The sequence below is a fragment of the Silene latifolia genome, chromosome 10 (assembly GCF_048544455.1).
Source record: "Silene latifolia isolate original U9 population chromosome 10, ASM4854445v1, whole genome shotgun sequence".
NCBI lineage: Eukaryota > Viridiplantae > Streptophyta > Magnoliopsida > Caryophyllales > Caryophyllaceae > Silene > Silene latifolia.
This window is the reverse complement of record NC_133535.1, coordinates 108,704,484-108,715,476: the sequence shown is the minus strand read 5'-3', so window position 1 is coordinate 108,715,476 and position 10,993 is coordinate 108,704,484.

Here is a 10,993-nt window from a genome sequence, read left to right as displayed (position 1 = left end):
AACTGTCAAAAGGCATTCGACCGAATCAAGGAGACACTAGCCAAGCCACCAGTGCTCATGCCACCTCAACGAGATCAACCTCTTGGTTTATATCTCACGGTAACCGAAATAGCCATGGGCGCCATGCTAGCTCAAACCGTAGGAAAAGAAGAAAGAGCTATCTACTACCTTAATAAGAAGTTCTTGGAGTACGAGTGCAAATACACACCACTCGAAAAGACATGCCTCGCTCTTGTGTGGGCAACGAAGAAGTTACGCCATTACATGCTTAGCTACTCCGTTAAAATATACTCCAAAATGGATCCTGTCAAATACCTCTTCGAGAAACCCGTTCTCAATGGACGCCTAGCAAGATGGACTTTGATGCTCTCAGAGTTCGACCTCAAATATGTACCTTTGAAAGTTATAAAAAGACGCGCTGTTGCCGAATTCTTCGCAGAAAATCCCATCAATGGTACACAAACGATAGACACTTGGTCATTTCCAGACGAGGATATACTCCAAACCGATGTAGACTCCTGGGACCTTTATTTTGATGGAGCATCAAACTTAAGAGGATTTGGAATAGGAGTGTTGCTCATTTCTCTTGAAGTCGAGCATACACCGATCTCTGTCAAACTCGACTTCGAGGTGACAAATAATGCTGCAGAATACGAAGCTTGTCTCATTGGATTACAAGCAGCAGTAAGTTTAGGCATCAAGAATCTTCGGGTACATGGGGATTCGTCTTTGATCATCAACCAAGTTACGGGATCTTGGAAAATCCGAAGCGAAAGCTTAGCACCCTATCAAGCGAGAATAGACCAAGTTGCCCAATTCTTCGATCAAGTGACCTATTTACACCTACCTCGAGAAGAAAATCAATTTGCAGATGCTCTTGCAAAACTTACATCTTTGATTAATATGCCGGAAAGCATGGTAGAAATGCCTTTATGCATCGAACGACGATCAGAGCCAGCTTATGTGCACCAAATCACCGATGAAGAAGAAACCACAGAGGAACCTTGGTTCCAAGCGATCCTAAACTTCAAGCTCAACGGTACCTATCCACCGGATATGGACAAGAGGGGACAACGTGCTATACGCCTACTAGCTTCCCAATACGTTCTCATGCAAGGAGAGTTATACAAAAGAACACCTCTTGGTGTAATCCTACATTGCCTTGATCATTCACAGGCATGGAAAGTGATGGAAGAAGTCCATCATGGAGAATGCGGTCCTCACATGAGTGAACCCATGATGGCAAAGTAAATCACACGTTTGGGGTATTATTGGACCATAATGGAATCCGATTGCATCAAATATGTCAGACATTACCACAATTGCCAAATCTTCGGGAATGTGCAACATGTCCCTCCTTCACTGCTCTACACAATGACATCTCCATGGCATCGGAAAGATCACTCCAGCCGGAACCGGAGGTCACTGTTTTATCTTAGTGGCAATTGATTATTTCACCAAATGGGTAGAAGCGGCTTCCTACACTGGTCTCACAGCCAAAAACGTAGCAAAGTTCATTCAAACGATATCATATGTCGATACGGTTTCCCACATGAGATCATTAGTGACAATGGATCGCATTTCTAAGATGAGACTGAGCAATTGCTAGCCAAGTACAAAATCAAGCATCATCACTCCTCGCCATATAGACCACAAACTAACGGCGCGGAAGAAGCGGCAAACATTAACGTTGTCACAATTCTCAAGAAAATGATTGACAACTATCTAGATGGGCCAAGCAAGATACCTTTTGGTTTATGGGGATATCGTACATCTGTTAGGACCCCCACTAGGGCCACCTCTTTCTATTTGACATACGGCATGGAAGCTGTACAACCAGTCGAGCTAGAAATACCATCCTTGCGTATTTTACTCGAAAGTCAAATCCCAGAAGCCGATTGGAAGAGGGATAGATATAAAGAACTCATCCTCCTGGATGAGCGTGGACTACGTGCATTACATAATGTGCAAACATATCAGGCACGTATCAAAAGAGCCTTCAACAAAAGGGTTAGGCCAAGGAACATCAAAGAAGGAGACTTAGTACTTAAATCAGTTAGAGCTCTTCTACCTGTCGATCCACGAGGAAAATTCAAGCCTAATTGGGCCGGGCCATTTTTAGTCAAGTCCATACTTCCAGGGGGTGCGGTTAGGATCACTGACCTAGATGGAAATGAATTTGCCAACCCGAGAAACCTCAACCAACTAAAACGTTACTATGCCTAGATAGGGACAAAAACGCGCCTCGCGTAACCTCACGTGTCGCTCATGTGACACGAAATAAACGGCCCCTGGCCAAGCTGAAATAAACTGATGTCACCTTGCTCTTGCATTTTGGCAACTCGTCGTCCTCGTATCATCAAATAAACTAAATTGCATTTTGGGAGTAAGTAAAAGCTCATGCTTATTTTCTAAAGTTGATTACAAGCTCTTGCTTAGAACAATTATTCTTTTACATTTACTTGAACTACGCACATGGGTTTTGATTTCATTTTTTAAATGAATACGTAGGCAATCCTTCAAAGGATACAACCCATTAATTTATTTTGAATGTAAATAGAAGGACACTTGCAATTGCATTTGAAATTCGACAAGAATAACAAAAAGAAAATCATGACGATTTCATAACCATTTAACCTTTTTTATTTCATTTCTAATAATAATAGTACGCTACATAATAATAATGCTAAAAAAATAATAAAATATAGGTTAGGATTCTAAAAACCCCACCTTCTTATTACAATAATAATAATAATAAATAATAATAAAGACTTGGGCTATTCCTCCATTTTCCCTTTGCCCTTGTCGTTTTTGTCATATTTCTTGTCCCGACCTCGAGCCGGACGCTCTTGCACCACTTCAGACCTAATCACCAATGGTCTCTCTCGTGGTCTAGCTTTGCCATTCTTGTCAATCACCTTTTCAATGGCAGGAGAAGTCTTCGGTTTCTTCGAAGGATGAACGACTCGAAACCCGGCTTCTTCCTCTCCCTCAGTCAGATGCTTCTCTTTCTCCTTTTCCACATCACGAACCTTGTAGTAAATAGGCTGGCGCTTCCTCAATCTCTCGCGCTCCTCTGGAGTAGTAGATTTCCTCCACCGCAGATAGGAATCCGACACCTATAGAGCACTAACAGAAGAGTTCAAGAACCATACATTTCTTTGAGCCCATTTGATGGCCCATTCTCTTCGACTCTCAGTAGTAAGTGCCACGGCAGTCTGCGGAATCGTGTCAAGCTTCGGAATCGTTTGTTTTAATCCAACCTGCCTCATCAACCTCTCCGGGAAGATGCATATCATAAACTCCAAGCCGGGAACTCGAACAGATCGGGTAGGATCCAAGGAAGATACTCCGGTGACAGATTTGAGATGCCACCATGGTACGATCCATCTAATCAGGGGACCATCATCACTCTTCAGTTTGTTTTCCCAATAATTGCAGACTCGAGTGAAATCAACCATATAGAGCCTAGTCCTCATTGCAATTGAGCGAGCATGATAAGCAGGAACATTAACTGGGGGCTCGATCAATCGAAGGCGCTCTATAAGCCAAACCTACCAAAAGCAGGTATTAAAAAAAAACAAAAAAAATCGAAAAAACAAAAAAAAATCGAAAAAAAAAAGAAAAAAAAACAAAAAGAAAGAGAATTCTATTCTTTTACCTGCAAAATGATGGGACTTCCCAAATAAGGTAGGTCACGATTGGCTTTCCTCTTGTCTAAACCCAATAGGATCTCTCCTAAACATAGGCAAGTTGGGCTCCTGCGCAGCTCCATTTGCTCAATCAGGCTCTGATAACGAGGATCACCTCTCAAATCCTCATCCACATGCCCTTGAAGGACATATACATGTAGTAGGCAAAACCCGAATGCCCTTCGCCTAGCAACATAAGAGATGGTGGGATCTGCTCTGTTTATGAATCGATCAATGAAATCCAGCATTCGCACTCCTTTCGAGGTCACAAGATGGTCAACCTCAACTCTTGTCAATCCAAGCAAATCCCTAAACATGTTCTTATACCCTTGGGAAGTAGAAGGAATAGCAGGCAAATGTTCAGGGTCCCAACCACCGATCGCAGCAATTTCTTCGGGAAATGGGCAAATATCACCTCCAGGGAAGGCGAAAACATGATAATTCGGGTCCCAGTAATCAAGACAAGCATCTAGGAATGGTTTGACTACCTTGATCAGCTTCAAACTCGATAGCGATCCAAAATTATAAGCACCCATGTCGTATTTCTCCACACTAGAAAACTCATTTGTCCACTCTTTTAGATGAATTTCGAGAGTATTCATGATGTATGCTTATTTTGAGAGCTTTATGTGATAAGACGAAAGAAAGACGGAAGAATTATGTGCATAAAACCTCCCTCTACGTCTTTATTTATACTAAAAGCTGTTTCCTAAAATCCGTCAGGACGGATGCACTGGGGAACAGGCGCAGCACCAGCTGCGCCTCTTCGAAGGGACGCAGCTCTTGCTGTGCCTCTTCCTCAGATGTGTTTCTGTGATTTTTTTCCGCGTTGGATCTTTCCTAAATCCCTCAACGAATAATTTCCTATTCATACGGGTTATTATTTTGGTAAATACGTCAAGTTGCCATATTTTGTGTTTCCTAATTCCACGGGCACGTAATTCGAGGCGATATCGACATTTTCGTCATTTTAGTACACTTATACATTTCCAATTTAATTTATTAATTTTCAAATAATTTAATTTATTCATTTTTTAAACTTATAAAATTTCTTTTTTAATTCTCTTTTTGGGGAATCATTTCACTCCCGTTCCATATTACATTTCAAACTTATAGGTTTCTATTTTCTTCTTTTTTTAGGGGGTAGCCCTCCCTACCATCCGGTCATTTCTGGCAATTTTGTGCATTTTTTTTGCATTTTCGAGTCGTTGTTTTGCGCTAATTTAGGCCATTTGTACAAATGTATGTTTTATGTGAATTTCTATGTAAATTTCGGCAGCATGACGGCGTAAACCGTCATCTACCAAACCTGTTCAAAGCTAACCTGCAGGTACAAGCAACACAACTCGGCAGCAAAGGCACTCAGGCCATCATTTATACAACCAAAAGGGATATATACACCAAACTGGGGCTCGAGCCCCAAAACAAAATCCGAATGTCCAAAATATGGGTCCTAAAATGTACAAAAGTACAAAAATATAGCCGACAACAAACAAAAACAACAAGAAAGCTACTGCTGGTCGCCGCCTAACTCCGCAACTCTCGCCTCGAGAGCGGTAACCTCGGCGTCACGAACCTCGAGCTCCCTGAGCAGACGAGCTGTCTCCTCCCGAGACTGGGCTAGCTCTCGCTCCAGGTCGCTCTCTCCCTGCAAACGCAACAATTGGCTCATGTCAATCATTTCAAACGATAAAGGAAAGTTAGAAAATTCAAAAATGAAGTAAAAGGAAGGTTCATACCTGACGCCCTCGACCACCGACAAGTGCCTCGACGGCAGTAGCTCGCAGCCGGTTGGCTACCCTCCACAGAGCCACGAACTGGGATGGCGCGACCTGCATTTCGAATGAGAGATTCTCAATAATTGGATAAATTCAAGCAAATGCGTTCTTACGCGAAAATGATACAAGTTAGAGACTCACCCTCCGAATCAGATGCTGCCACTCGTCCAAGCCAGCATCCGTCACCGCCACGTCAAAGTAACGCAGCTGGGAGATCGTCGTCCTCCCGGTCGCGTCAGTGTACTCAAGAGTCGCGGGGTACTCTGGGGGCTCGATGCCCGCCGCCTCGACCTCTTGCAAAATCAAAGGATTTCCATTAACCGATGATCATTCATCGTGTTTTCAAGATAATCAAAAGAAGAATGAATACTCACCACGACTGGCCAGTACGCAAACCTCCCGTAGAGGAACGCCGAGTAGTCCTCACCCGGAAGAAGGAGGGCGTCACCACCAACACCCGCCAAGTCAGCCTCCCTCTCAGCCTCGGAAGGCTCCCTGAAATCGTCCTAGGAGGATCGATGGGAACCGTCAAGATATCCCGAGAGCACTGACGAGCCAAGCGCTCACCTAAGTACCACACAGGACCCATCGACGTCCTCAGCAGCAAGCGGCTCGAGCTCCTAGGTCAAAGGACCTCGGCCACGAAAGGAGGAGCGCCAGAGTAGTCCACCCAAGGCCTGGGCACCCACTGGGAAAAGAAAACAAGAAGTCATTCTTATGATCAGTTCTAAAAGGTAATGAAGAAACAAATAAAGATGAAGTACTCACGCCGTCCAACTGAAAAGCGTTCACCTCCCGTCGACAGACGTCGTGAAAGGAATGCCGTCTCCTTGTACGACACATCACCCAATTCCTCACAACGGGATAGGCCTTCTCCACCGGCTCCGTCCTCTTGGGCGCGAGGCTCAGAAAGTAGGAGTACACCCACGCCTGTGAAGCGAGATAGTAAATAACGATCTTTCGTGATTCGATAAGAAAAGGAAATGATTTCTTTCATGAAACAAAGTGAAGGTTCATACCTCCAACAGCAGTCCAGCGCCGACAGCAGCAGGAGAAGTCCCCTTATCCATCAACTCCGGACGACACATGGCCCTCATAAAGCGGATGAGGACCGCAAAACCAGCAGTGACCCAGTCCCAACGGCCTAGGGAGCTCAGGTCAGAAAGGAAGGGAAGAAGCTTCGTCGACAGCCTCCCCCCCTTGTCTCCGAGGTAGATCGAAGATAAGAACCACCAGAGCCACAAACGGACTCTCTGCTCTGCAGTGCAGGGAGGAGGAGCCATCTCCCTCCCATCGATCACCACCGACGTCAGGGTCTTCCCCGCGAAGTAATCCCGAACGTAAGAACTAGGCACCAAACCAGGTACCGCAGCAGCCTTCGACGCCAAGTTCCAGCCGATCAACCTCCTAGCTTCGGCCGAGTCAACCCTCATGGCAGTCTCCGGCCACTCCACCACCTCAGTCCCACACGGTAGACCAAAAATCATGCCGTAATCCTCCAACGTGACCCCCACCTCACGAAATGGCATGTGAAAGGTGGAGGTCATGTCCCAGAACCGATCCAAGAAAGCTCGGACCAGGCTAAGGTTAGCCCGAACCTTCCTCTTCGCGATATCCCTCCAAGCCTGCACCAAGGCACCGAACGCTCCCCGCTCGATGATGGCTCGCTCCTCCGTCGACAGCCTCTCGTAGCACCTCATCGCCGTCGTGTAGGCCGAGAACGATCTGATGTTCCCGGCCTCCTATGTTGATTTGAAACAAAAGCTATCTTTAGTTTGAACGAAGCAGAAAAGGAATGACAAATGGAAATGAAAGAAGATAAGTGGAGAGTGATGAATTCAAGTTACCAAGCTCTTCACCGTCCTATAGGACAGGTGACCCTCCGCAGCCCAAAGCAGGTGCTTACTGTCCCAGGTCTCAGCCCACGCAGGTGCTCCCCTCAGCTGGCGACCACCCCGTCAAACGTTGGCCCGTCTCGGGGTCTCCTCCTCCTCCTCAGGAACCTCCTCCTCGAGGACCTCGTCCTCAGCAACCTCAGCAGCCGTCACCGCAGCGGTGAAAGCCTCCTCTAATGCCTCCTCAAGCATCTGAGAAAAGTCGAGAGCAGTGTCCACGTCCATGGGATCTCTCCCAGAAGTAGAAGCCTCGTCACCTGCAACATTAAAGTGAATTTAGGCCAGGTCAAGTGACGACAAGCCTTAGTTAGGGGATTTTCGAGCCTTCAAAGCTCCGAAACCGCTCTATTCTCGCCATCTTTGGCAATTTTCCCACAAACCCGACCACTCATGTGGTAATTTGGGTCGAGTCAAGCCTAAGTTGAAGCCTAGTCATGGGTTCGAGTCGAAATTTCGACAACATTTCGTTATAACGGCGATTATGCCTTAGAAAAGTGTTCTGAAAAAGCCGTCACAAATCAAAACTCCGAGATGGTAGGAAGTTTACCCATAATACAAGGATTCCAAATATCAAGTTTCATCACAAATGGGCAATCCTAAGGCTATTGTTGAAGCGATTTACGGTTTACCTGTGAGACCGTCACAATTTCACTCAAATGCTCAAAACTGAACGAAAATTCGAAGCAAATACATGGTTATTGATGCGTGTCCTAAATATGACATTTTACACCCTATTTTACACGCATTTCAGAGCTCAAATGTGTAGTTTATTCTACTATTTTCCATATTTCCGTCTACTTTCGTGTTTTTGTGTAATATTGCAGAAATGTGAAGAATCCAGCGGAAATCGAGCCGAATCCTCCCCGAGTACCTAACATTGCATTTGACATGGAGTAAAGACTCGGGAAGCAAACTTGGTGCGCGTATCGAGGCCTGAAAGACAACTTTACGAGGCTTTTGGAGCAAAGTACCAGCTAAAGCAGTCGATCGACTGACCTACATGGTCGATCGACCAGTGCGCGATTCCTAAATAAGATCAGAAGCTACTGTTCTGCGAGGTTCAGTCGATCGACTGGTCCTTGTGGTCGATCGACCAAACCGTGATTCTGGCGTAAATTAAAAGGATTAGAATTCCGAACCCTATTGTAATTAGGTTTTAGGAATAAAAGTTACGTGACACTGCTATATAACGTAACTCCTTCCCACTGCTAGAAATCATCGAATTTTAGGGAAATAATTAGGGTTCAATATCAAGTTTAGCATTAGATTTTCATAATCATTCAATACAATTAGTTTTGTCTTCTTTAATAAAGTTCGTGCTTTGGGATTCTTCCTCCTGTTTTCATTCGGTAATTTACGTTCTTTAATTTCAGTTTATCTTTATTCGTTCATAGTTTAGAATTGCTAGTTTAGATTTCCCAAAGCCAAATTATCGTTTCATGTTAGTTATTTATTTGGTTAATTTAATTATGAATTCGATTGCTTTGATTGTTAATTTTACTGCTTTTATTATCACCATCATGAGTAGCTAAATCCTTCGTGCTAAGATGTAGGGGATCTGTAGGTTAGACGGTTTCGACTTAGGCGACCTGTTATCGGGCTCTGGTCGATCGACCACCGCGTGTTGGATTATTTGTGTCTTTTTTAATTCAATTGCTATATTTGACGAATCGAGTGCACGCGACTAGTTGAATGCTTAGGAATTGACCGACCCGATAGATCGAAAGATGGGGAGGGAAATAGACTACTTAATTAAGATGACTAAATTAATAAGATCGAGATGTAAGTTAATTTAGGCTTTAAGAATCTTTAATCAAGAACGAAAGTTAGTATTAGTGAGACTTAGGGACCCGTAGCTCAGGCCGAAAGGTTGCTACTTGTTAAATTGGACCGAGAAGACTTTTTATTTAGCCGTCTAACATGCTTAAAACAGTTTACTTAGAGTTGCCGCCGTCGAAACTACAGTGAACCGACCATCTTAGCATCCTTTTAATATTTGATTTCATCCATTACTCATTTATTTATTTTAGTTTAATTTTAATTTGTTTGCCTTTAGTTTTAGAACTGTTCAAATCAAACCCCCTCACAACTGTTACTTTAGACTAAAATTAGACAACTATTAATTGCATCGCCTCTCTGTGGTTCGACCCTGACTGCCGCTATCTATAGTAGTAGTTTGGATTATAAATTTATCTTTGGTACTCTACGACGGTATCAGTTATGATCCTTATACGACCAATTAGCCATTTACAAGGTCAATTTTGCAAGGCAAAATCGTTTGGGGGAAAAGCCCCAAATTTTTGACATTTTTGGGTTGGAAACCCTAATTTTGTCGATCCAATTTGATCCATTATGGAAGATTAATGCAAAAATAATACACATACCTCGATTAGTCATGGCAAATGCAAGCTTTTGGATCAAGTTTTGACGAAAATGGTTGGAATCTGAGAGAGAATTTGATAATTTATGTTTCGAAAATTATGAAATAAACCCCTCTGTTTCGTCGGGTTTTTACGCAGGAATAACACGCCCAGGAATAGACGCAGCAAGTGCTGCGCCTCTTCCAAGAGACGCAGCTCTTGCTGCGCCTCTTCCTTAGCTTCCCTTCATACGAATTTTCAAAAATTCGTTATGAGTTCGTTATTTGTGGGCCCATCTTTGGTGCGCCTCTTTCTTGATGCCATATTACGTATTTTGGTCCATTTGACATCTATTCTTCGCCCGGATCCGCATTTCCGAGCCAACTACAACTGCAAACTGTCATCACATTTATTTTTATCCAAGACCTTGCTTGTCACAACGAGCGAGTATTCTCTGACAGGTGTTTCGACACGCCTTTATTATGTTCCCCCAGCGAGAATTCACGACAGACAATCGTCCTTCTCGAGACATGGAGATAAGTTCCCGATTATGTTCCCCCAGCGAGTTCACGACAGACAATCTTCCTTCTCGAGACAAGGAGATCAACATCGACCCCAAACTCTTCCGAAGTTTGTTTGAAGCCGGCGCAAGCAGATTTCTCCCAGAAGTTCCTGACTACGTCCTGCTGTCTTCTCCCAATATCGCATTTTGTTTCCCCTGGAGTTTCGAAGAATTTCAGGTATGGTCTCTTCTTATGGCTGGCGAGCCTCCTTACGTAGTCTAATGGACTTTAAACGACCCTCCCCGATGGTCGACAGACTCTAAAATGTTCCCGACAACAGGTCCTTGGCTCAGACCCCTTGAACCGCCTCGCGTCGCCATAGTCGTCAGGTTGTAATCTTCGATTGACTTGATGGCTATACTTTGACTTTCGCCTTGTCCAAGCCTCAGTCAAAGTGGGGGCTCATTAGATACCTCATTTCTGCACCTCCCGCAAACCACCCGGTGATGATTGGGCCGCATGTTTGGTACGCAGAACGATTTGTGACAGTTCGTAAGTTTATCGTCAAGTGATCGCTCAAATACTTGTGTCTACCCCTTAATTGCCATCTACGCGCCGATACGGTCGTTTTGGCAGTAATTAGAGTACATTTTGAGTCTGGGCCTAAAATCGTCTTCATTTTCTGATAATCGTTAAAATGCCGAGTCAGAATGTTCTGGAATGTTCCGGATATTTCTATTCCTTATTTTCCAATCTTTTAATATT